The sequence below is a fragment of the Bubalus bubalis genome, chromosome 19, assembly GCF_019923935.1.
Source record: "Bubalus bubalis isolate 160015118507 breed Murrah chromosome 19, NDDB_SH_1, whole genome shotgun sequence".
NCBI classification, from domain to species: domain Eukaryota; kingdom Metazoa; phylum Chordata; class Mammalia; order Artiodactyla; family Bovidae; genus Bubalus; species Bubalus bubalis.
The window spans coordinates 26,331,739-26,358,457 of NC_059175.1; positions in this window are offsets into that span (position 1 = coordinate 26,331,739).

The following is a 26,719-nucleotide window of genomic DNA, read 5'->3' on the forward strand; positions in this document are numbered from 1 at the left end:
AGAAGACTCTTGAGAGTCCCTTATACTGAAAGGATATCAAACCAGTCAATCCTAAAGGAAATCATCCCTGAATTTTCATTGGAAGGACTATTGCTGAAGCTGAAGCTCCAATACTTTGGCTACCTGATGGGATGAGCCTACTCTTTGGAAAAGACACTGATGCTGGGAAAGATTGAAGCCAAAAGGGTGGCAGAAGATGAGATCATTAGATAGTATCACTGACTCAATGGACATGAATTTGAGCAAACTCTGGGAGACAGTGAAGCCTGGTGTGCTGCAGTCCACGGGGTCGCAAAGAGTCAGTCAGACAAGACTTCGTGACTGAACCATATCAACTGCAGAAATAATAAGCATAGAGGATTAAAATCTGGGCTAAAATCTGTTTGCTGTTTTTATTCTAGACAGTGATTATTAGGTGAGTTGTAGAAAATATTCAATATTTACTGGAAAGCATTATCAGTAAAGAGAAATTTTAGTTTTAATTAATAATCAAGTCATAGACAGAGACCCAGATTTTAGAGTGACATGGAATGTAAAAGCTTATCAAATGTATGTGAGACACAGCCCATGACTTATCTTCAAATGGAGAGATAAGACATGTGCGCTGCATGTGATGAATTGAAATGGTGCTTGGTAGTTGTCAGAAGCATTTTAAGTATGGTTTCAAGCAGAAATCTGGAGAAGCAGAAATCTGGAATACCCACTCCAGTATTCTTGCTTGGAGAATTCCATGGACAGAGGAGCCTGGCAGGCTACAGTCCATGGGGTCGCAAAGAGTCTGACATGACTGAGCAACTATCACTCCAGGCAGAAATAGCTGCTTCACACTGAAGGAGCTTTACACTGAATAGGCCCGCCACTTAGCGCTGTCGCATATTAGAAGGTGCATCCTCCAAACCAAAAGCAGCCTTCTGGAGCAGAGATGCAGAGAGAGAAAATACTTCACTGTGATACAGCACTGCCTGGGTAGAACCACCATCTTCATGTGATGGAAGGTGGCAGAATCTTTCTAGGAGGCAAGCCTTAATCCTCCATAACTGTTCTTAAGCTGAGTGCATGAGAAATAATTAAAATATAAAATAAGAGTTCTCAAGGAAGAAGTGAGCATCCTTATGCATCCAGACTTCATGGGACAATAGTAGTATTGGAGCCACAAAAAAGGATTCTAGGGGACGACTCTGGAGACATTGCCTGAGCCATATTTGTTGAGGGTTTCATCACCAATTTCTTAATGAGGGGGAGAAAGACAGTAAGAATCTACTTGGATTTTTCATATTCTCTGTCTATAAATCTGATATCAAAGGATATAATTATCATTGTATATTGTGGGCTTAGGTAGTATCAACTGAGCCTTGTGTTGTGAAAAACTCTTCCAGTTTTTGAGGTAGATAGGTATTTGATTGGATCAGTGGATTTGTCTGAATATTTGAGTCAGGATTCGGGAACTTAGGATGGCCAGAGACAGATAGCAGCTAGTCCTGCCCATTCTGAATCACTGGTCCAAGTCCTCTTTATAGGAACCCCTGTCTAGAGAATCCAATTTGTTCAGTGTTACCTCTGTGAAGCTCTGCTGCAGTGTTAATTAGCCCAGGGTTCATTGTTTTGATAATTTCATGCTTCAGCAGAATATCATGAATTGCAAGCATGCAGAAAACTGCTTTTCAATTTGCAAAGAAACCCCTCAATGGGATCTTAGCAAAACCTTTGTAACACTCCAAGAAGAACTTCCTTTTACATAACAAAGCATGATTTCCAAGATTTAATTTTCTCATTGCTTTTCGTTTTCTGTAAAGACTGCTTGATACAAAAGGTCAAGGTATCAGCAAAACATAGACAGATTTTTGCTGAATGACATAAACCTGTCAGAATGCTGAGCTTTGATGTTCCATTAAGTGATCGATGTAGATTACTGACTTTTGGCTAAATGCTACTCAACCAGATAAGGTCAATACCTGTTAGTTCATTGGTGGAATAATTAATCAATCAATACAGGATGCTTGAAGTCAGGGAGAATTATTGCCAGGCTTGTATCTCCGGCTTTGGTCACAGAAATTATTTAAAAACATCCTTGCAGCATTAACCCCCTCCACGCAGGGTTTACTGTAACATTATGTATCCAGGGAAAAGGAAGAAAAAAAAATTACAGTGAGCAGTATTTCTTGTAACCTTGAGCTCCCCAGAAGGAAAAGCCTCTAACAAGCTGAGAGCACCATCATTAGTTCTTCCTTTCACATCATCGCACTCTGCTTGTAAAATAATTACATGCAATTTTTCTATTTTACAGTTGGACCACATGACTCCCTGTTCTTTTGCACAGCGACTCACCCCTCCCCCATACTGCCTGGCTGAAGGCTGGAACTGCTCACCTTTAAACATCTCAGCCGGTGGCTTTTATGGGTAGCTGGTTACAATATTTCCTAAGAGCTAAAAAATAATCCATTTGGTTAGTAGGAAAATTCTGTCTCCTCACTATTTTCTGTTTCCAATGCAACCAAATTTTTTCTTTGAAATGCACTAGGCCAGGATTCTTTGTATTTTTCAAAGTTGCAAATGTTGCCATTTCCTTGAACTTGTGAGTTTGGAACAATTGGTAACACTTCTTGCTAGAGGGCTATTATTGACTGGTTCTAATTATTTGCTGGTTCATGTTCTGTGGGAACAAAGCATCTTTTCTGTATAATTTATAAATTACTATTAATTTTTTGCAGAACTAATAATAATGTTTTTATTCATTTCAATAATTATGATATGTTTAGAATGAGCCAGGCATAGTCGCAATCTTTCCTCTTAAGGAACTGAGACGTTTAACCAACATCTTAGCCTATTCTGGTTTTCATATCACTTCTTTGTCTCTTGCTATCATTTAATGCGTCCACATCCTGTGAAGTAGATTGTAGGAGGATTATTATTGCAATGTGTCAGTTGGGAGAAGCTAAGTCACATAAGGCTTATTTCCTTAAAGATCACTTATTTAGCAAACAGTTGGAAACAGAATACATAATTCCTAGGTCTTCAGGAATCTATTGTAAAACTACTGACAGGTTTTGCTCAGGTTATGTATATGTAATACCCCTAAAATGATACAACGCGACAGTCTCTGCTAGCCATTAGGTCCCTTTGTGGGTAGTCACTCTTTGTTCATGTAAAACACAAGAATTAGAGAAAAAGAAAAGAAGAAAAATTAAGTTAAAATATTATTACCTGTCCTCAACAACCACGCCCAGCTAGGCTCTGTCTGGATGAGCTGTGAACGCCTGTGCCTGAATACTGCCTACTTGCGTGCACCCCAAGTCACCCACATCAACAACAATCAGAAGCAGCCCCAAAGGGCTTCCCCCAAATGAGTTGACAGTGTCAGCTTTAGACTTGAGGTAGGAGTGGGAATTGAGTTTCTCAGAGCCCCCAGTAGGCTGGTGGGAAAGTGACCCCAGGGTCTGGCCTGCCCGTGGTTGGGAAAGCACAGGTGTGCGCATGGGTGTCCTAGGAAACAGGTGTGCATGCCCTTCTCCAGGGTTGGGTGGGATTATCCAGGAGCAAGATTGCTGAGCTGGACTCCTCAGGAAGGTCTGGCATTTCTGTCTCCATGCCTGCCCACATACTTTCATGCATGACTATTATGTGAATCGTGACCCCTGAGGTGTGGGGCTTCATGACAGTGCTTCATCTGAAACCTCTGTTTTCAGTCAGTTGCTCTTGAGGCTGATCTCACATCTTTGCTAATCCTGTCATTCCTAAGTGGGGTCTATAGTGTTTTCTTTGTTGGGGTGTTTTCTGTGTCAAGTCAGTACTGCAGATGTAGCTGTGGTTTCTGGGCCTGCAGAGAATGACAGTTTCCACTGGCCAGCTTTCAGAGCACCCCTTCTGCAGGCCCCTACAATGACAGGTAAGAAGCCAGACTGTCCTGAGACCATCAGGCCAGAGAGGCCATTGGTTGCCTGTCCCATCTGAGTCCAGCTTTTTAGCCATTTTTGCCAAGTCATTAGGAAAGTGGAACAGCCCTGTACCCTTATAAAGCAGGCGATCCTCCAATTGACTGTACTGCGAGCTGGACTCAGTACAAACAGAAGAATCACTCAGTAGGTTCTGCCTGAATTCTTGATTTACAAAATCGTGAGCGAAATAAAATGTGTCATTTAAAGCTGCTATGTTTTAGGGTAGTTTTTACATAGTGACAGGTAACTCATAGGTGGTGATGAAAGGAAGTGCTGGTGGGCGAGTGGGGAAGTTGGACGGGAAAATGGAGTCAACAGCATCAATTAATGGCAGGTGCTGTGGGTAACCCAACCTCTGTCCCCCAGCGACCTCTGGAGGCCAAGTGGAATGCAGCTCAAGGTTGAGGGCTATTGAGACATAGGAGATATGTGTTTGATCTCTGGGCCAGGAAGATCCCTGGAGTAGGAAATGGCAATCTACTCCAGTATTTTTGCCTGGGAAACCCCATGGACAGTGGAGTCTGGTGGGCTTACAGTTTATGGGGTTGCAAAGAGTCGGACACGACTGAGTGACTGAGCACACATGCATGCTGGGCTTAGACTCAGCATTCCAGACTGTTCTGCTTGCAGGACTGATGTGCTCCTGAGCCTAGAGGAAGTCTTCGCACTCAAGTGCGGTGGGTGCACCAAGAAGCTGAGTGCATGCTGAGTGCCAAGGGGAAGGGTGGGGCTGGCAGAGTCTGCCACAGCAAGTGGTGTCTTCAAAAGGAGTTTTAGGGGAAAGATACCTCTGTTACTTGTTGAGCCTGACTTTTTCTGCCAAACATGCCAGGCATGTGTGTTTGTTTTTATTCCCTACTCCCGGGGACTTAATTACTCAAGGCCTAACGCAAGTAGCATCTGTCCCTAGATGCCTTCTCTGACCTACTACAGGCAAAATTAGTCCTTCTGTAATCTGTGATATGGGCTGCCTAGGTGGTTCAGTGGTGAAGAATCTGCCTGTCAAGCAGGAGACTTGGGTTCAATCCCTGGGTCAGGAAGATCCTCTGGAGAAGGAAATGGCAACCCACTCCTGTATTCTTGCTTGGAAAATCCCATAGACAGAGCAGCCTGGGGGCTGCAGTCCATGGGATCACAAAAGAGTCGGACACAATTTTGATAAATGAGTAACAACAACTCGTGATATCCTAAAATACACGTCTAAAGTGCTGTCATTACATTTTGCCACAGTGTAGTGTCAGTCTGACAATCCCATGACTCTCTTTACTATAAACAAAGTCCAGTAGGGAAATAGACTGACGATGTCTTACAGATCTTTTTAATTTACCATGCATGCTTAATCGCTCAGTCATGCCCAACTCTGTGACCCCATGGACTGTAGCCTGCCAGGCTCCTCTGTCTATGAGATTCTCCAGGCAAGAATACTGGAGTGGGTTGCCATGCCCTTCTTCAGGGGATCTTCCTGACCCAGGGATCAAAACCAGGTCTCCTGTATTGCCAGGCAGGTTCTTTACCACTAGCACCACCTGGGAAACCCAATTTACCCTACTGGAACCTAATCTGAGGTTTGAGAAGTGATACACAGAAGATGCCTGAGACTTATTTATTGTATTATTGAAATAAATTTTTTGGTTGACTTATGGCTTTCTACACATGCTTACATTTATTAAAAAAGCAGGCAGGATATTTCCTATACATTCTAATTTAAACATGTTTCTAATAAAAACCAATTGCATTGAGTGGATTATATTTCTTTGACAGATATATTCTAGTGAACTAGACAAACAGCAAAGAAAGTAAAAACAAATATTTTCCAAAATTCTTGGTGGTCTCCTAGTCCTCATGAGGTTTTTGGTGAAATGATAAAGATAAAAACATTGCAGGGCAGCTTAGGTCCTTGGGAAATGTACTCTAGGTCTGTTTGAGAGTTGGCATATCTCAAAATAATTTTGAATTATCCTATTTCTTGGCTTATCTCAAAATAATTTTGAATTATTATTTCAAGTAATATATGCAGCAAGAAGGGGCTTCCCTGGCTGCTCCGTGGTAAAGAATCTGCCTGCTAATGCAGAAGACTTGAGTCTGAAGATCCCCTGGAGAAGGAAGTGTCAACTCACTCCAGTATTCTTGTCTGGAAAATTCCATGGACAAAGGAGCCTGGCTGGCTACAGTTTGAGGGGTCACAAAGAGTCAGACACAACTTAGTGACTAAGCAACAACAACAATGCACCAAGAAAATATTATTTGGAAGATCATGAGTGTATTCCTTGAGAGATTCCAAACTCCTATGAAAAAATAAGAAAAATTCCTATAATGTCAATGAATTGGTAATCATTTCTCACTTTTTAGTATATAAATAAGGCCATTTTGATTGGTTGTTCTTGCAACACAGAAAATGGTCATGAACGTGAAGAATAGGGCTTTGGGTCTTTAATAATTTGTGGTTAGAATTCTACAAGTATCATGGCTACAAACAGCATAGTACCTCAGCTGGGTAATAGTAAACTTTCTAACGTGGGGCTGTCTCAAAGCAGTCTCTCTCTTTCTCTCTTTTTTTTTTTTGGTCCCATTATTAGTATATCTACTTTCAAAATCAAGTATAAAAGAGAGAAAAATAACTCCTCCTCATTCCTCCTGCCTAACAAGCTGGTGCAAAGTCCTAACAGGCAGTGTTGCGCACATTGTCTTGGCCATTCCTCGTCTCCTCTTAGTATCTTGGCATGTCCACTTCTTATCCTTGTGTCATTATTCACACAGCCTCCTTGCCTAGATTTCCTTCCCCCTACTGAGCTGCTGATTTTTGTCCTCTCCTAAAGAGTCACTTCAAGCAGCATCTCATGCAGAAGCCAGAAACAGCGAGAGGATATGCTTCAGGGCTTTCATAATATCTTCATGTAACTTTTCACTTACCACATTTCTCACAGATCTTTTTTTTTTTTTTTTTACCACTTCTGTAATACTCACCCATTCTAAGTATATAGTTCAGTGATCTTAGTACATTATAGAGTTGTACAACTATTACCACCACCCAGGTTAGAGCCTTTCTATCACCCCACATCTCATCTGTCAATTTCTGCCCTCACCCCCCAGCCTAGATTGATCTCTTTCTTTCCCCGTAGATTTGACATTTACCCCTTTGCATTTCATATACATGAAACCATATGATATGAAGCGTTTTGCAGAATACATCTTGTGAAATGCCAGGTTGGATGAATCACAAGCTGGAGACAGAGATTGCTCAGAGAAATATCAACAACCTCAGATATGCAGATGATACCACTCTGATGCAGAAAGTGAAGAGGAAATAAAAAGTCTCTTGAGGGTAAAAGAGGAGAGTGAAAAAGCTGGATTGAAACAACATTTAAAAAACTAAGATCATGGCATCTGGTCCCATCACTTCATGGCAAATAAATGGGGAAAAGTGGAAGCAGTGATAAATTTTATTTTCTTGGGCTCCAAAATCACTGTGGATGGTGACTTCAGCCAGAAATTAAAATTTGCTTGCTCCTTGGAAGGAAAGCTATGATAAATCTAGACACCATATTAAAAAGCAGAAACATCATTTTGCCAACAAAGGTCCATATAGTCAAAGCTATGGTTTTTCTAGTATTCATCCACAGATGTAAGAGTTGAACCATAAAGATAGCTGAGCCCTAAAGAATTGATGGTTTTGAACTGTGGTGCTGGAGAAGACTCTTGAGAGTGCATTGAACTGCAGGGAGATCAAGCCAGTCAGTCCTTAAGGGAATCAACCCTGAATATTCATTGGAAGGACTGATGCTGAAGCTGAAGCTCCATTACTTTGGCCACCTGATGCGAAGAGCTGACTCATTGGGAAAAACCCTGATGCTGGGAAAGACTGAGGGCAGAGGGAGAAGGGGATGGCAGAGGATGAGATGGTTAGATAACATCACTGACTCAATGGACAAGAATTTGAGCAAACTCCAGGAGATAGTGGACAGAGGAGCGTGGCACATTATGGTACATGGGGTCTAACAAACAGGTCAAACAGGACTAAAGGACTGAACAAGACTGAACGACTGAACTGAACAGGACTAAAGATCTTCCACTTAGCATTGTTTTGCATGTTCACTCATTCTATAGCATGTACCAATAATCTGTTCTGTTTTATTGTTCTACTGTGTCCCATTTTATAAATATACCACATTTTGTTTATAAATTCACCAGACGATGGACATTTGGCTTCACTTTATGGCTATTGTGAAAATGATGCTATGAATATCCACCTAAAATCTCTGGATGGATACCTAAGAGTGGAATTGTTGATTTGTACAGTAAATTTGTATTCAACTTTTAAGAAACTGTCAAACTGTTTTGCACAGTGATGTATCATTTTACATTCCCACAAGCAGGGCAGGAGGATTTTAGCCAGTTTCGTTGTATCCTCCACATTTGCTATTGTTTGTCTTTTCAGAATAATCATCCTAGTGGGTGTGAAGTGATCTTTCATTGTGTTTTAAATATGCATTTCCCTAATGACTAGTGTTGTTGAACATGATTTTAATGTTATTAGGCAATCTTGGAAAGATGGTTTTTTATATCATTAGCTCATTTTTTGAGTTACTTGTCTTGAGTATTTATCTCAAGTTTGTCTTATTATAGAATTGCAAGGGTTCTTCATATATTCCAAATACAAATCGTTGGTCAGATATATACTTTGAAATACTTTCCCCCAGTCAGTGTCTTATCTTTTTACTTTCTTCATGGTTCCTTTTGAAACAGTTAAAGTTTATCTCATTAAAAAAAATTGTTTTGTGAGTTAGTCTTTCCTACTAATATTTTTTTTGAGGACAAACTCTGGGCACATGTATGAATACGTCCACCTACTTGCACAGTGTTCGCAAAGAATTATTGACAACCCACTTGTGTTAAGCAAGTTCTTTGAGTGGGTTAATCCCTTTATTGCTTACAGGAGTCCCATGAAATAGATACTGTTAAAAATGAAGTTCAGTAAGAAAACTGGAGTTACTCCCAGATCACAAAGAGAAAGTAGGAGGACTGGGATTCTGATGGTGGAACCCAGGCCCTTGATCCACAGGCTGCTCAGCCCGTTATTAGTATTTCCCTGGAGATCATTAGAATCAGAGAATGAAGGCTGTATTTTCCACCTATTTACTAATGATATTTTAAATATTATCATATACTCTTCAGAGTCAAAAAATAAAATAAAATTTAAATCTTGTAGGAATTAGAAGGGGCTTCCCAGCTGGCTTTCCTCATGGCTCAGTTGGTAAAGAAACCACCTGCAATGCAGGAGGCCCTGGTTCAACTCCTGGGTCGGGAAAATTCACTGGAGAAGGGATAAGCTACCCACTCCAGTATTTTGGGGCTTCCCTTGTGGTTCAGCTGGTAAAGAATCCACCTGCAATGTGGAAGACCTGGATTTGATCCCTGGGTTGGGAAGATCCCCGGAGAAGGGAAAGGCTATCCATTCCAGACCATGGCCTGGTGAATTCCATGGACTGTATAGTCCATGGGGTAGCAAAGAGTCGGACACACCTGAGCAACTTTCACCTTTCACTTTTCCCAGGTGGCGCTAGTGGTAAAAAAACCTGCCTGCCAATGCAGGAGACATGAGATGTGGGTTCTATCCCTGGGCCAGGAAGATCCTCTGGAAAAGGGCATGGCAAACCACTCCAGTATTCTTGCTTGGAAAAGCCCATGGACAGAGGAACCTGTTGAGCTACAGTCCATAGGGTCACAAAGAGTTGGACACAACTGAAGCAACTTAGCACACACACATGGGACTTAGAACCAGAAATAGAATTACCACGAAATTAAATATGATGAGCAAGTACAAGGACTTGTTTGGTCACCAGGATTTCAGGTGTTCAGATTGTCTTTCCTTTGTTGGCAATAACAATGTGAAATGTTGGAGCAACGTCCTTTCGGAGAGCAGCAGTTGTGGGTAAATAAACCTGGCTAAATGGCTCTCCCATCCCTTATGAGGTGGTTGAACCTGTTCCATAGTATGATTTTGAGAAATAAATAACAGATGTTAATAAAAATGTATCATGCTTTGTAAATATCAGCTGAAAAATATGATTAATAGTATCTTATTATCAGGGTAAGGATTAAATGAGGATTTGTATAGCATACTTCACCTAGTGTTTGGGAACTAATTAAGTGCTAATAATTTCTGTAGTTTCTATGAGCCACAGGTCACTTCCTTTCAGTTCTGCTTTCAGTATCCTTGATTGGATAAGCACAGTCACTGTATATATTTAATCAAATATACTTACTTTTAGTAAACACCTTTACAAAGCTTGCATAGAGACTGTCCAGTCAAGTAGCCTGATCTATATAGGCGAGCATTTTTGAAAAGTTTATGAAATTAAAGCTTTGGCAAAAAAACCCACCTTCCTATTCCTTAGACTTGCAGTTACCTAAATAAAATGCTGATATTTAGGATTACTAGTTTTGTTTTTGTTTAATATAGTCTTACAAAAGTATATTAGAATGAAGGCAATGTTGGTTAAAGTTAGACAAAGGTTACTGTGTTTTTATTTTTATTCTAGTAATTATCAAATCAGGGTAGATAACTGATATTTTCCTTAATATGATGGATTTACTTTTTCAAAACACACATGAACCTTCATGAATATTTATTATGTATAGCTTCTCTTATTTTGTTATAGTTTTTCAGCTTTGTTGAGGTATTACTGATGAATAAATAGCATATATATTTAAATTATACAATGGGATTTTTTTTAAAGGTGTACAATGTGATGATTTAATATATGCATACACTGTGAAATAATTACCATAAGCTAGCTAACACATTCATCACCTCACATAGTTACTATTTGTGTATGTATGTGTGGTAAAAATACTTAAGATTCATTCTTAGCAAATTTCATGCATATAATACAATATTATTAACTATAATCACCATCAGTTTCAGTTCAGTTGCTCAGTTGTGTCTGACTCTTTGCAGCCCCATAGACTGCAGCATGCCAGGCATCCCTGTCCATCAAAAACTCCCGGAGTTTACCCAAACTCATGTCCATTGACTGATGATACCATCCAACCATCTCACCCTATGTTGTCCCCTTCTTCTCCTGCCTTCAGTCATTCCCAGCATTGGGGTCTTTTTGTATATTAGATCCCAGAATTTATTCATCTTATAACTGAGAGCTATAGCTTCTTATTGGAGAAGGCAATGGCATCCCATTCCAGTACTCTTGCCTGGAAAATCCCATGGACAGGGGAGCCTGGTAGGCTATAGTTCACGAGGTTGCTAGGAGTCGGACACGACTGAGCGACTTCACTTTGACTTTTCACTTTCATGCATTGGAGGAGAAAATGGCAACCCACTCCAGTATTCTTGCCTGGAGAATCCCAGGGACGGGGGAGCCCGGTGGGCTGCTGTCTCTGGGGTCGCACAGAGTCGGGCATGACTGAAGAGACTTAGCAGCAGCAGCAGCATAGCTTATTATAATGACATAATTATTTCTTACATGCTTTTTGTTTTCTTGTTTCATCTTACAAACATTTCTGTGACTATAAACCATACATATTTAATAGACTATCAGACAAAATTTTATAACATCACAGTGTTTTCTTTATTCATGCAGATTATACCAATTATTGGAGAAAGTTAAATTTTCCTAAGTGGTGTTATATTTCACCTGTATTTGAAGATGAGCTGAAATTAATTCCAGAAATACCTATTTTCCTCATATTTATCAGGAAAATATAGATATGATCATCTATATTAATTGTTTAAAGGCTTTAATTATATAATAATGCTTATTGTCCATAATGCTTATTGCTTATAAGCTTTAAGTATATAATAATTTGTATTTCAATAATAAAACTCCATGAACACAAATGCAGATGTTTAGATAGGTATATTTTATTCAGTCAATTCATAAAGACATTCTTATATTTTAATGAAAATTCAGAATGCATAAATTTTAGAACAAAAAAAGGAAGTTACACAATATATAAACTTTCACAGGGTCTTAGAACATATAATTTATTGTGAAGATAATAGACCTTCATTATTCATCAGTTTTATTAAACAGTGTTAAATCTTTCAGAAATGCAACATATATTCTACCTGCTTTCATTTAAAATGGGAAGAAATAAAAATATAAGGCCATTACTGTGATGGGTGAGGAAAAGACCATTTCTAAACATCAAAACTCATATGTCCTAAGTCTGTAAAGCTAAGAACAGTCACACTAGAAAAGTTGCCATACTGGAAATTATGTCCCGCTAGACTCAGAAATACATGTGAGTACAGCTTAGTATTTCACAAGCCCTGTTATAATATTATAGTGGAAATTTGGCTCTTTTTTGCTGCCCAAGGCTTCCATAAGTGCTTAAACCTTTGAACATAGCGACAGTTAAGCCCCTTAAGGAAATATGTATGTGTGTGTGTGTGTGTGTGTGTGTGTGTGCACGTGTTCTCAGTCGCTCAGTAGTGTCCGACTCTTTGCAACCCCATGGACTGTAGCCCATGATGCTCCTCTGTCCATGAGATTTCCCAGGCAAGAATACTGGAGTGGGTTGCCATTTCCTCCTCCAGGGGATCTTCTGGCCCCAGGGATCGAACCCTCATCTCTTGTGTCTTGTGCATTGGCAAGTGGATGCTTTACCACTGAGCCATCTGGGATGGATATTAAAATAGCTGATGGCTAGGGATCACCTCCCTCACCCTGGGCTTGACTCTCACCTTGCCATTAAGCTAACCCTTTGAGCCCTCGAGGGTGCCTGGGGAGAAATGGAGCATATTCCCACGCACCGAGGTGGGGTGGTAGGATTTGGAAAGCTTGTGCGCAAAGTTGCAGACTTATGTTCTGCTTTCATTTTGCCACTGATACCAAACAAGTCCGAGTCCAAACTTGGGAGAGTAAAGGCATAAAATGCTATTCAATATGACAAATATCATCCTTATTGTGCATTCAATTCTCTATGCAGAAAATATTTCCCACATGAGAGATGACTTAGAAAGTTCAAAATACTGATCATTTACTCCTCTGTTATGTTGGCATAAAATATCATTAAATGCTTTGATGATACATTGAAGAAAATTAAATGCATATTTGAAACTTTCTAAAATCCAGTTTTTGAATTTATGTTTTAGAATTTTAATAGATTCAATTTACTAATATTTTAATGGTGGCATAGTTTGACTAAATAAACTTCACATAACTGGAAATGGACTTGATAGCCTTCACCCAGTCCTTAATGAAACTTATTTATTAAAATCAGTCATACAGGTCATTTTATACAACAGGCTATTATATATTAAGGGGCTAGATTGTGCTACAGTCTTAGGAAAGCTCCCAAATCTAAATTTCTTAACATGGTGGAAGGTGATTTCTTATTCATGTGAAGTCTGCTATCAAACCAGGTGACTGTTCTGAGAATCTCTTTACTCATGCTGAGGGCTCTTCTCTCTGTCTCCCACTACCCCCTCTCCCGATACATGCAATGTAGTGGACCACCCTGAATACATTGCCTCCTTAGTTAATGCGTCAGAAGAGTTAGCTGATGGTCTTGACTCTGGTCTTCTGTGTTTTAGCCTGGAATTCATGTCACTTCCACCCACCACCCACAACTTATTGCCTAGACCTAGTCTTGTGACCTTGTTTAACTGCAGGTTGTTGAGAAATGCCTGTCAAGGAAGAAGAACTGGCTAGTAATTTTTTTTTTTTTTGGAGAAGGCACTGGCGACCTACTCCAGTCCTCTTGCCTGGAAAATCCCGTGGATGGAGGAGTCTAGTAGGCTACAGTCCATGGGGTCTCTAAGAGTCGGACACGACTGAGTGACTTCACTTTCCCTTTTCCCTTTCATGCATTGGAGAAGGAAATGGCAACGCACTCCAGTGTTCTTGTCTGAAGAATCCCAGGGACGGGGAGCCTGGTGAGCTGCCGTCTATGGGGTCGCACAGAGTCTGACACAACTGAAGCGACTTAGCAGCAGCAGCAGCAGCCATATTTTGGTCCCCAACGTGAGAACTGTGCTGCCTGAATATGCAAGATTTAAAACTGGCCTTCCCTGGCAGACAGAAAGCCATGCAAGTTCTCAGAGCATGTGTGTATGCGTGCTAAGTTGCTTCAGTCGTGTCTGACTCTGTGATCCTTTAGATAGTAGCCCTTCAGGCTCCTCTGTCCATGGGAGTTTTTAGGCAAGAATACTGGAGTGTGTTGCCATTTCCTTCTCCAGGGGATCTTCCCGACTCAGGGATTGAACTCACATCTCCTACATTGCAGGCAGATTCTTGACTGCTGAACCACCACGGAAGCCTTACCTAAGAGGTTCCCACTCTGAATTGGATCTATCTTTCCTTTTATTCCTCTGGGTACACTGTAGAAGTCTAAAGTTGTCTTAGGCTGTATTCTACCTCTCTCTCTCTTTAGTCGCTGTCGTGTCTGACTCTTGTGACCTCATGGACTGTAGCCTGCCCTCCTCCTCTGTCCATGGGATTCTCTAGCAAAGAATGGAGTGGGTTGCCACTTCCTTCTTCATCTACCTCTATCTATCTCATCAGCCTCTTATCCAAAGAGATCCCTGCTTCCATTTCCCAATAAGAATAATATAGCAGTCAATTTATCTGTCAGCAGAAGAGGAAGAACAGCCAAACTTGCTCTTCTCTAAACAAACGTCTCTGATTAACCACCATCATTGACACTTGAGAACCAGTTTTTTGCATCATGCTTGCCAACATAAGATGTGGAATTTTTGAGGTCAGTCCAGGGCAGAAGCTACTTATGGAAAGGTAATTTGCCAAGCATGGGCCCTAATGTTGTTTACTTTATTCTTTGTTGCTCTGACATATAAGTGGAGCAACTTTCCATCATTCAGAAATATGTAAAAATTTCTGGTCTAGTGATTTTAAAAAATAATTTTACTGTCATTTTGACAAAACATCAGGAGGTGAGTGCAGAAAACTTATATCCTCAAGCCTCCATTATGAACCAAGAATTATCACTCCTTTTTTTTATTTTGCAAACATTACTCACTCTTGAGACTATAGCTCAAATGACATTTAAGTGAAGTGTTCCCTCTCCAAGTTTAATTAGTAGCTCTATCTTTGTTGTTGCAAAACTTGGTTTATATTCCATTAAATCACTTGCCACTTGGCCTAGTGATTTGTCTCTACTTATCTTTCTTGCTTACTGACTTGAGAGTTTTTGAAGGTAAAGATTATGCTATCTTTGTTTCTAAATACTTCTATGCCTAATATCATAGCTAGCTAGGATTATATCTATGAAGTGAGTCCATTTACAAAAGAGTATTCAAAATCCCAGGACTTAAACTTCTGCTTTATGCAATCAAGGTCTATATAAGTAAGTTTTTTATCTCTAGAAATTTTGTGTACATTTTGAAAGCTTATTCAGCATATGGAAACCTGTAAAACTATTTATTTAATAATTCTAAGAATACAGTAAATTTGTGTGTGTGTGTGTGCTTGCTTTTACTTTTCAAATATATCTGTAAGTGGAAAGTTAAACCTCTAATTGAACAGTATAAATGTGATATCATTACTGCTTCATACACCATTCAATTTTTTAAAAGATATTTCTGTAATATTATAGTAAAGCATTGAAGTACAGGATTGTCACAATGTAGAAAGTAACTCTGACAACCTTTTCCTTATTTATGTACATCTTTTCTAGGCTTTGAACCTATTTTATACTTGTTTATTAATATTTTTATCATTGAAATAGAATTCAAGTTCTAAATATGATTAAATTTGTGATAAATTAAGAACACTTTTATGTCTATGCTCAAAAATGTTAATTCTAGTTCTACATGTTACTATTGTAGTGGACACACCTGTTATCTAAATTATGTGATTTATCCAGTTGAAGAGGCTTCTTGTAAGTAAATAACATGGAAAATTTTCATATTCTTACATATAATAAAACTGTGTAACAACTTTGCTCCAATTTTTAATTATATAGCATATTAAGTCACTTTCTCCAGTGACTTAAAGGGGAATAACTTGAGATAAATGAATCATATAATTTATGATTAGGTTGTTTAGTCATTCAGTCATGTCCAACTCTTTGCGACCGCATGGACTGTAGCCTTCCAGGCTCCTCTGCCTATGGGATTCTCCAGGCAAGAATACCGCAGTGGGTTGTCATTTCATTCTCCAGGGGATCTTCCTGACCCAGGGATCAAACCCACATCTCCTGCATTGGCAGGTGGGTTCGTTACCTCTGAACCACCCAGGAAGCCTATGCTTAAGTTAGTAAAGAAAATTACAACTTTATTTACAAAGTCAAATACATTTTGTAAATAGTGTTGATATTACAAACAACTTCAGCTTTCAAATTTATTCATACATCTGAACTGTCCTCTCCAAAACTCCTAATAGACTTTCTGAATATCTCTAAATTGTACAGGATTTGATGTGTATTTGAGTGGTCCTTCAGTCCCAGAGTTGTAGATAATTGAGATATGTCTTTTGAATGTAGATTGTATACTGATCATCTCATCAACTTCTAGAACCTATCTGAGACAACAGCTATGATGAAAATCAGAGTCTGGACATATAATCTGAAAGGACAGTTGATTCTGTGCTCAGAGCTCAAATCAAAATCTAATGACCCTTTCCATACAGAACCTATATAAGAAAATTGGTTAGTATAATAAGGCAGGTCCTGGCAATGGGGTAATACTTATTGTGTATTTTCCACAGAGGTTTTTTTTTTTTTTTCATTTTTGGCTTTATCATGCCTCTCCTGATTTATCATTCCATCTACAAACAATCTGAAATCTCAGATTTGGTGCTTTTGTGATCTTACATTTATTACACTCTTTGTATGTGTATGAACAAACAATAACTGTCTAGAATCTTAACTTTTTGCACACAGTAATCACCTCCTTTAATCCTAAGCAAACTGAGAAAAACGTAGGACTGGATAAAATGTGTTTTCTTAGTCATTAGGCCACTGTTGTTTCACCCACATTTTTCTGGAATATCCCAATTTTAGAAAGTTAGTGAATCTAAATGTTCAATGGTTATCCCCTTCCAAGGAAGAATGGGGAAGTTAGAAGAAAGATTTTGTCTTCAACATCTGCAGGATGTATCATTTAGCATATTTGTAATAATCAGTTGGATTCTAGTTTTTAGTTTGAGTATATCAGAGGAGACCACAGGGTAAAGCCTATTGAAAGTGAAAGTTGCTCAGTTGTGTCCAACTCTTGGCAACACCGTAGACTATACATGGATTTCTCCATGAAATTCTCCTGGAATTCTCCAGGCCAGGATACTGGAGTGGGTAGCCTTTTCCCCTCTCTGAATCTTCCCAACCCGGGAATTGAACCCAGGTCTCCGTCATTGCAGGCAGATTCTTTTCCAGCTGAACAACAAGGGAAGCCCAAGAACACTGGCATGGGTAGCCTATCCCTCAGTGGTCTTCCCAACCCAGGAGTTGAACCGGGGTCTCCTGCATTGCAGGCAGATTCTTTACCAGCTGAACTATCAGAGAAGCCTGTTAGGGAATGTTATTTGAAAATGAATGGATGATCTCTCTGAATCCTGAGTTGCTTCAAATTGACAATTATACATTTATACATAAAAGAATATCCACTACCTATCAAAATACTAACCAGCCTTCAAGTTTTGTCTCAGGTATCACTTTGTGTCACCTTCACGTTACCTAAAGATATTTAATTTGTTTCTCTACCCTGCTATCTGAATGCAGACTTCCAAAGAATAGCAAGGAAAGATAAGAAAGACTTAAGTGCTCAGTGCAAAGAAATAGAGGAAAACAAAAGAATAGGAAACATTAGAGATCTCTTCAAGAAAATTAGAGATACCAAGGGAACATTTCATGCAAAGATGGGCACAATAAAAAAGGAAATAGTATGGACCTGACAGAAGCAGAAAATACTAAGAAGAGGTGGCAAGAATACACAGAACTATACAAAAATGATCTCAATGACCCAGATAACCACGATGGTGTGATCACTCACCAAGAACCAGATATCTTGGAGTGCAAAGTCAAGTAGGCCTTCAGAAGCATCACTACGAACAAAGCCAGTGGAGGTGATGGAATTCCAGTTGAGCTATTTCAAATCCTAAAAGATGATGCTGTGAAAGTGCTGCACTCAATATGCCAGGAAATGTGGAAAACTCATCAATGGCCACAGGACTGGAAAAGGTCAGTTTTCATTCTAATCCCAAAGAAAGACAGTGCCAAAGATGTTCAAACTACCACGCAATTGTACTCATTTCACATGATAGCAAAGTAATGCTCAAAATTCTCCAAGCTAGGCTTCAACAGTACATGAACTGAGAACTTCAAGATGTTCAAGCTGGATTTAGAAAAGGCAGAGGAACCAGAGATGAAATTTCCAACATTCGATGGATCATAGAAAAAGCAAGGGAATTCCAGAAAAACATCTACTTCTGCTTCATTGAGTACGCTCAAGCCTTTGACTGTGTGGATCACAACAAACTGTGGAAAATTATTAATAACTGACAACCTTACCTGCCTCCTGAGAAATCTGTATGCAGGTCAAGAAGCAACAGTTAGAACCAGACATGGAAGAATGGACTGGTTCAAAATTGGGAGAGGAGTGCATCAAGGCTGTACAGAGTCACCCTAATTATTTAACTTGTATGCAGAGTACATCATGTGAAATGCTGGCCTGGATGAAGCACAAGCTGGAATCAAGATTGCTGGGAGAAATATTAATAACCTCAGATATGCAGATGACACCACCCTTATGGCAGAAAGTGAAAAAGAACTAAAGAGCCTCTTGATGAAAGTCAAAGAGGAGAGTGGAAAAGCTGGCTTAAAACTCAACATTCAGAAAATGAAGATCATAGCATCCAGTCCCATCACTTCATGGCAAATAAATTGGGAAAAAAATGGAAGTAGTGACAAAGACTTTATTTTCTTGGACTCCAAAATCACTGCAGATGGTGACTGTAGCCATGAAATTTAAAGATGCTTGCTCCTTGGAAGAAAAGCTATGACCAGCTTAGACAGCATATTAAAAAGCAGAGACATTACTTTGCTGACAAATGTCCATCTAGTCAAAATTGTGGTTTTTCCAGTAGTCATGTATGGATGTGAGAGTTGGGCCATAGAGAAAGCTGAGTGCCAAAGAATTGATGCTTTTGAAGTGTGGTGTTGGAGAAGACTCTTGAGTGTCCCTTGAAATGCAAGATCAAGCCAGTCAATCCTAAATTTCCAATTCAGGAAATATTTCAATGAATATTCCAATCCTGAATATTCATTGGAAGGTCTGGTACTGAAGCTGGAGTTCCAGTACTTTGGCCACCTGATGCAAAAAACTGACTCATTTGAAAAGACCCTAATGCTGGGAAAGATTGAAGGTGAGAGGAGAAGGGGATGACAGAGGATGAGATGGTTGGATGGCATCACTGACTCAAGGGACATGAGTTTGAGCAACTTCAGGAGACGGTAAAGGACAGGGAAGCCTGCCATGCTGCAGTCCGTGGGATCACAAAGAATTGGACATGACTGAGTGACTGAAAAACAACAACCATGTTATCAGAGTGTTACAAAGAAATCTCTGCTGTATAATATGCCAAGATTTGCTGAGGAAATCATGAAGAATAACAAAGCCTGAATACCTATACTTTATAACACTAGATAAATTATAGTGATTAAGACAATTATGTATTGATCTAAGGTTAAATGAATAGACAAATAGAGTATATGAACACATCTACAAATCTGGGCATCTAGTTTTATGCCAAAGGTGACACTCCAGAGCAGAGGAGAAAGAATGCTGTTTTTAATAAATGGTACTTGGCTGATTGGATATCCATAGTAAGTAAATGAAACTTGATCTGAAACTATATTCAAAATCTATTCCAGATATGAATAGAAAATATTTAAAAAATAAAAATTTTAGAAGAGAAATAAAATATCTTCATTATTTTGGGGATAGGGCTTCCCTTGTGGCTCAGCTGGTAAAGAATCCACCTGCAATGTGGGAGACCTGGATTCGATCCCTGAGTTGGGAAGATCCCCTGGAGATGCGAAAGGCTACCCACTCCAGTATTCTGGCCTGGAGAATTCCATGGACTATATAGTCCATGGGGTTGCAAAGAGTCGGACATGACTGAGTGACTTTCACAGACATATATTTATTAAATGAAACTCAAAGACTGCTAACTGGAAAGGAAGCTTAAAAAAAATTAGACTATCATAAAACTAAGAATTTCTTAGTAATTTATCATTACAAGACATCATTAAGAGAGTGAAAAGGCAAGTTATCAAGTTGGAGATGTATCTAAAGTATATATTTAATGGAAAACTCATATCCTCAAAATATAGGGAACTCCTAAAATTCAGTAGGAATAAGACCAGAGAAGAATGCAGAGAAAAAAGCATGGGCAGAAGACTTGAACAGGTATTATAAAAGGGTCTAACCAAATGACCCATTAACAATACTAGAAAGTGTTCAACCTCGTCAATCACCTCAAAAATGCACATTAAAACTTCAGTATATGTCTCTGCAACTGTATACCAGTATGTCTAAAATGGAAATGATCAATAATAGCGAGAATTGAGGATTTGAAGTTAGTGGAACTCCCATAAACCATTGGTGGGATTATAAATTGATACAATCATTTTGGAGAAGTTTTAGGGAAAATTTGAAGTGAAGTGAAGTCGCTCAGTTGTGTCCGACTCTTTGCGACCCCATGGACTGTAGCCTATGAGGCTCCTCCGTCCATGGGATTTTCCAGGCAAGAGTGCTGGAGTGGATTGCCATTTCCTTCTCCAGGGGATCTTCCCGACCCAGGAATCGAATCCAAGTCTCCTGCATTGCAGGCAGATGCTTTACCGTCTGAGCCACCAGGGAAAATTTACTAAAGCTAAATGTGTGGACTTTATGATTTAGTAAATCTACTTTTTGGAGAAGGCAATGGCACCCCACTCCAGTACTCTTGCCTGGAAAATCCCATGGATGGAGGAGCCTGGTGGGCTGCAGTCCATGGGGTCGCTAAGAGTCGGACACGACTGAGTGACTTCACTTTCCCTTCTCACTGTTATGCATTGGAGAAGGAAATGGCAACCCACTCCAGTGTTCTTGCCTGGAGAATCCCAGGGACGGGGGAGCCTGGTGGGCTGCCATCTATGGGGTCACACAGAGTCGGACACGACTGAAACGACTTAGCAGCAGCAGCAAATCTACTTTTAGATGTATATGCAATATACATATAGGATATTCATCAAAAGACAAAAATGTTCATAGCCTTACAATCATAATAACCTCAAACTGTAAATAACCCAAATTTCTGGGTATAGTAAAATGTATAAATAAACTGTGCTATATTCATTTAATGAAATACTATATAGCAGTAAGAATGACTGAATTATAATTACATGCAAGAATGTGATGAATCTTAAAAGCAAAATGCTAAAAAAAAGTCAGAAACACATACTGTATGATTTCTCTTATAAAAAGTTTAAAATGAAATGAAATCAACCTAGGGTGTGAAAAGTCAGCATAGGGTTCACTCTTGAAGTTAACACGAGAGATATGTCTGGTGTTGGTAATGATCCATTTTGTGTTCTCAGTGTTGGTTATATGAGTAGGTTTGCTTTGTAAAAATCAAGCTACACATGTGAGTTTCACATTTTTTAATAGGTACTTTATATTTAATTTCAAAAATTACTTTAAAAATTGCTGCTAAATATAAGACCTCTCTCTCCAGATTAAGCTCCACAATTTGTCCTTACACAACCGGGATCTGGCATAGTGTCTGATATATAGAAAGTTTTTAATAAATACTTGTTTAATTTAGAACAAAGGCATTGTTTATTGCTTAGTCAGTGTCATTACATAAATTCAAGTCAGTTACAACAGAATAATTCTCCAGCCCATGATGAATAAATGGGTCAGGCCACCTCATAACTTCATGGAGTTGGAAATTATTGTCAAAGTCCCCATTCTCAGCAATTTTGAATCAAAGAGACCTTCAGTCAGACTTTAGGTAGATAAAAACCTGCCTAAAGGTCTTTAGGTCAACCAAATCTAGCAGCAATCTAGTAAGTAAATTCAGGGCAAGGCCACACACAGCATACACTCAATGAAAAGGTGACTAATCAATTACTGTTTGATAATTATGACAGTTTTTTCCTCAGATTAAAATAACAATTTTATAAAACATACTTTACCATAAGGAAGCAATTTTTACCATAGAGAAATAAAAAGCAACAATATAATTGTTCCAGGGAACATTTGTCATCAATAATATTTAACATATTTCACATTAAATAGCTAATAATCTTTAGTTATTGATGTTTTTTATACCAAGAGTCAGTAGTGGGTTTTGGCACCAGTAGTAGTGTTTAATTTTTATTAAAATTAATAATTAACCACTAATAAGTAATGGAGGTTAATTGTCATTTGATGATAAATATGAAAAAGCTATACTCAATAGACTCTAGTATCCATACCACACAATATCCATCATTAGGGCAGTGGGGACTTGCCATTTAAGACCTGTCTTTGAGACCATGTCATTCAAGAAATCACCTCCATTTAGGTGAAAGACAGAAGAATACATCAAGAAAATGGTAGTGGCCAATATTCAGTCAAATGCCAAACAGGTACCTGAGTGCTTAGAACATCAGAAATTATGCATTCAGTACAACCCAGGAAGCTCAGCCCATAGCAAGACAGGCGCACAGACTGCTTTTAGATGTTAAAATCGGTCACTCACTGAATACCTTGGAAGCAACACTGTGGGCCAGACAGTTTGAGGATTCAGAAGACATGGTCCTAAATCCTAGCCTTTCCACCTACTATCTATGTAGTTGGACAGTTTGCTTAACTTTTTTGAAACTTCATTTCCTCCTCTGTTAAATGGAATTAATAAGAATTATGTCATTTATCCATGTGTGTGTGTGTGTTTTAACCATGAACTTAAGTTTATTGACCTCACATATCTGGTACTCTATTGGGTAGTGATTATTATTAGGAATAATCAGGATAATATTTAGCCTAATGTCTGGCATATATTGGAGTATGAAATGGCAAGCCACTCCAGTATTCTTGCCTGGAAAATTCCATGGACAGAGGAACCTGGTGAGCTACAGGCCGTGGGTCGCACAGGGTCAGACACAACTGAGCACACACACAGTGGCATTTACTAATCGATCAACAACTAGTAGCTTAAACAATGACACGACTATTGCAAGTTGCAAGAGGCCTGGTGGTACTTCCCTGGGGGCTCAGTCGATAAAGAATCCGCCTGCAATGCGGGAGACCCGGGTTTAGTCCCTGAGTTTGGAAGATCCCCTGGAGAAGGAAATGGCAACCCACGCCAGTATTCTAGATTAGAGAATTCCATGGACAGAGGAGCCTGATGGGCTACAGTCCATGGGGTCACAAAGAGTTGGACACGACTGAGCCCCTAACACAAGATGGTTGATCTTTCAGTGATCTAGATTTTTTCTATCTTATCGCTCTTTGCTACTCAGTGGATCAGCACCACCCGTGGTTCATTCATGGACACAGTGATAGCCAGAGCTCTAAGGCTTAAGCCCCATACCTTCCTACAGTAACATCCTAGTAGAAAACAAAAGAGTGAAGGTTAAAAAAAGGAAAAAATAATGTGTTCTTCATTACATCTATTATCCTGTACACCTGGCCAATTTTCTCTGTAATTTAATGGACTACAAGTGGGTTACTCACATACACCTGCACAATTTTCTGGGCAAAATGGAATATGGCTACTAAACGTGTCTTATCTCTGTGGCCAGTTATATCAACACTCATTCTCCACTGGGGTTTCTCTGAGTGAAGAAGAAAGGTATAAAGCTTTTTGCATTGTGACAGTGCTCAATAGATGCTGGTGGTCAGCTATTGGCTGTATAAAGTGTGCTCTGTGCAATAAAACTACATTCCACCCTTCTGAGCTAAAAAGGGCTGGTTGGTTTTACCCTATTCCTGGCCCTTAGACACCAGTGGCAGGCTGGGCCCAGAAGGACTGTTGCCTTAACTCCTTCACATGGTGGACTCCATGAGATCCTTTTCACCTTTACTGCCTTATTCTCTACAGCTGCTGCCCTCCATGCATTATAACCTCTCTTCTAAACACCCATTCTTCCCACTAAAACCCTTACCTTGCATTTTGAAGCCCTGTAATCAGTCTGATGCCCTAAGACAGTGAATCCTAGCTCTCACACACACGAAAAGAATTAAAAGTGTGGCAGCCTCCTGTATGGATTGGTGCTGGAAGAACTGGGGTATATAATATTTATCCCCTTTCGTTTATTCACATATTTCCCTTTAGATGATTATGATGTTTCCTCTGGCACCGTGTACATGATCTGTAAGGGACAGCCTTCTCCTGCCTCATCCCAGCCTGCCTCTGGTCCCCTGTGTATGCCTCTGCTCTTCTTCCCCTATACCCAACAAAGAATAGGATCTGATAAAGTCACTCTGTGCCAAGTCAGAATTGGGGTTTTTTATGCCAAGTCTTGAAAGATGGACATGTTAGAAGTTTGATTTGGCAATGCCAATAGGAATTGATTCTAGGCAGCAGCCAATAACTGAAAAAAGAAAAGAAAGGAAAAATGCTAAGCAACTATAATATTGAGGATTGTTGAAATGCTGACCACCCACAGACTTTTCAGTTCTGCTGGAAATAGTGAAATCAGCAAAACTTTTGTTTGTAAATGATGGTGCCATCTTACTGCTGAATCTCACCAGCTATAATTCATCTTTTGTCCTTAGTTTACAAACTATGAAGCAATGGATATGTGCTGTGTTTAGTTGCTCAGTCATGTCCAGCTCTTTGCGATCCCATGGACTTTAGCCTGCCAGGCTTCTCTGTCCATGGGGATTCTCTAGGCAAGAATACTGGAATGGGTAGCCTATCCCTTCTCCAGGGGATCTTCCCAACCCGGGAATCGAACCAGGGTCTCCTGCATTGCAGGAGGATTCTTTACCAACCAAGCTACCAGTGAAGCCTGGATATTGCTTTATTATTGTGCTAATAATCTGCAATCACTTCATGAACATGCTACCTGCTAATAAATCCAAAATAAATCAACCTTAAATATTCATTGGAAGGACTGATGCTGAAGCTGAAGTTCAATACTTTGGCCACATAATGCAAAGAGCCAAGGTTTATTGGAACAAACCTTGACGCTGGGAAACACTGTCAGGAGGAGAAGGGGGTGACAGAGGATGAGATGGCATCACCAACTAAAAGAACATGAGTTTGATCAAACTCCAGAAGATAATGAAAGACAGAGAAGCCTGGTGTGCTACAGTCCCTTGGGTTACAAAGAGTTGGACACAACTTAGCAACTGAACAACAACAATCTATACAATATGTAAAATCATCGGTTCAGTTCAGTTCAGCTCAGTCGCTCAGTCGTGTCCAACTCTGCGACCCCATGGACTGCAGCACACCAGGCTTCCCTGTCCATTGCCAACTCCCAGAGTTTACTCAAACTCATGTCCATTGAGTCGGTGATGCCATCCAACCATCTCGTCCTCTGTCGTCTCCTTCTCCTCCTGCCTTCAATCTTTCCCAGCATCAGGGTCTTTTCCAATGAGTCAGTTCTTCACATTAGGTGACCAAAGTATTGGAGTTTCAGCTTCAGCATCAGTCCTTCCAATGAATATTCAGGACTGATTTCCTTTAGGATGGACTGGTTGGATCTCCTTGCAGTCCAAGGGACTCTCAAGAGTCTTCTCCAACACCACAGTTCGAAAGCATCAATTCTTCAGGGCTCAGCTTTCTTTATAGTCCAATTCTCACATCCATACATGACTTCTGGAAAAACCATAGCTTTGACTAGACTGACCTTTGTTGGTAAAGTAATGTCTCTGCTTTTTAATATGCTCTCTAGGTTAGTCATAACTTTTCTTCCAAGGAACAAGCGTAAAATCATAGGACGTTAATTTATTTACACCAGCGCATCTTTTTCAGACTTCCAATAGCCACGGTAATCAGGTTTGTCCATAAGTTATTCACCATGACCATTTGTTCTTTCCTGTGCTTCTTTTTGTATTTTAAAGTAGCCCAAATAATTGTCAGAGCATTAACTTGATTTGTAAGCATCTGATCCTCCCATTTTGACCTAAATCAATAAATATAGACTATATAAAAAGATAATATGAGTGAACCAAATATAGTTTTGCTGCCAGCATACCTCCCATTACTAACTTCTCATTGTGTTAGTAACACTTTAAGCCAATCAAGGAAGAGTTTCAACCTAACTGTAAAGCTCCTTCTCCTTATATATACTTCTCCTTATATATTCCTTCAATTAAACATTCCATTTCCCCAACTTAGCAAACCACAATCAAAAGAACAATAATAATAACAAAAAAACTATGTAAAATTTAAAACAAAATGATACACACGTGCACACACAAACGTATACATACCCACATGTCATATTAGAAACAGACAATAAAAGCAAATGAGAATTTTGTTATGCTCTTGTTTCTGCCAATTCTCATTTGTTTAACTATTATACAATATGTCCTGAAATCACCAAATTTAGCCTGTGGGATCCTATGGGACTGTATGATCATTCATTGATAGTAGTAAATTTAAATAAAAATCAATTACTACAAAAAAGTAATAAATTAGAGTGTGGTCAGTTTGTTGTGTTCACATCACAGGACTTTTCTACAATTTTTAATGCAGTATGATATTTGCTATTGCCACAGTAAAATTGCCAGGGCCTCACTAGAAAGCAACATATATGCATAACTAAAGACATTTATTTAATAAAGTAATTTGGAATTTTCATTAGATTCTGGCTTCTGTGGGAACAAA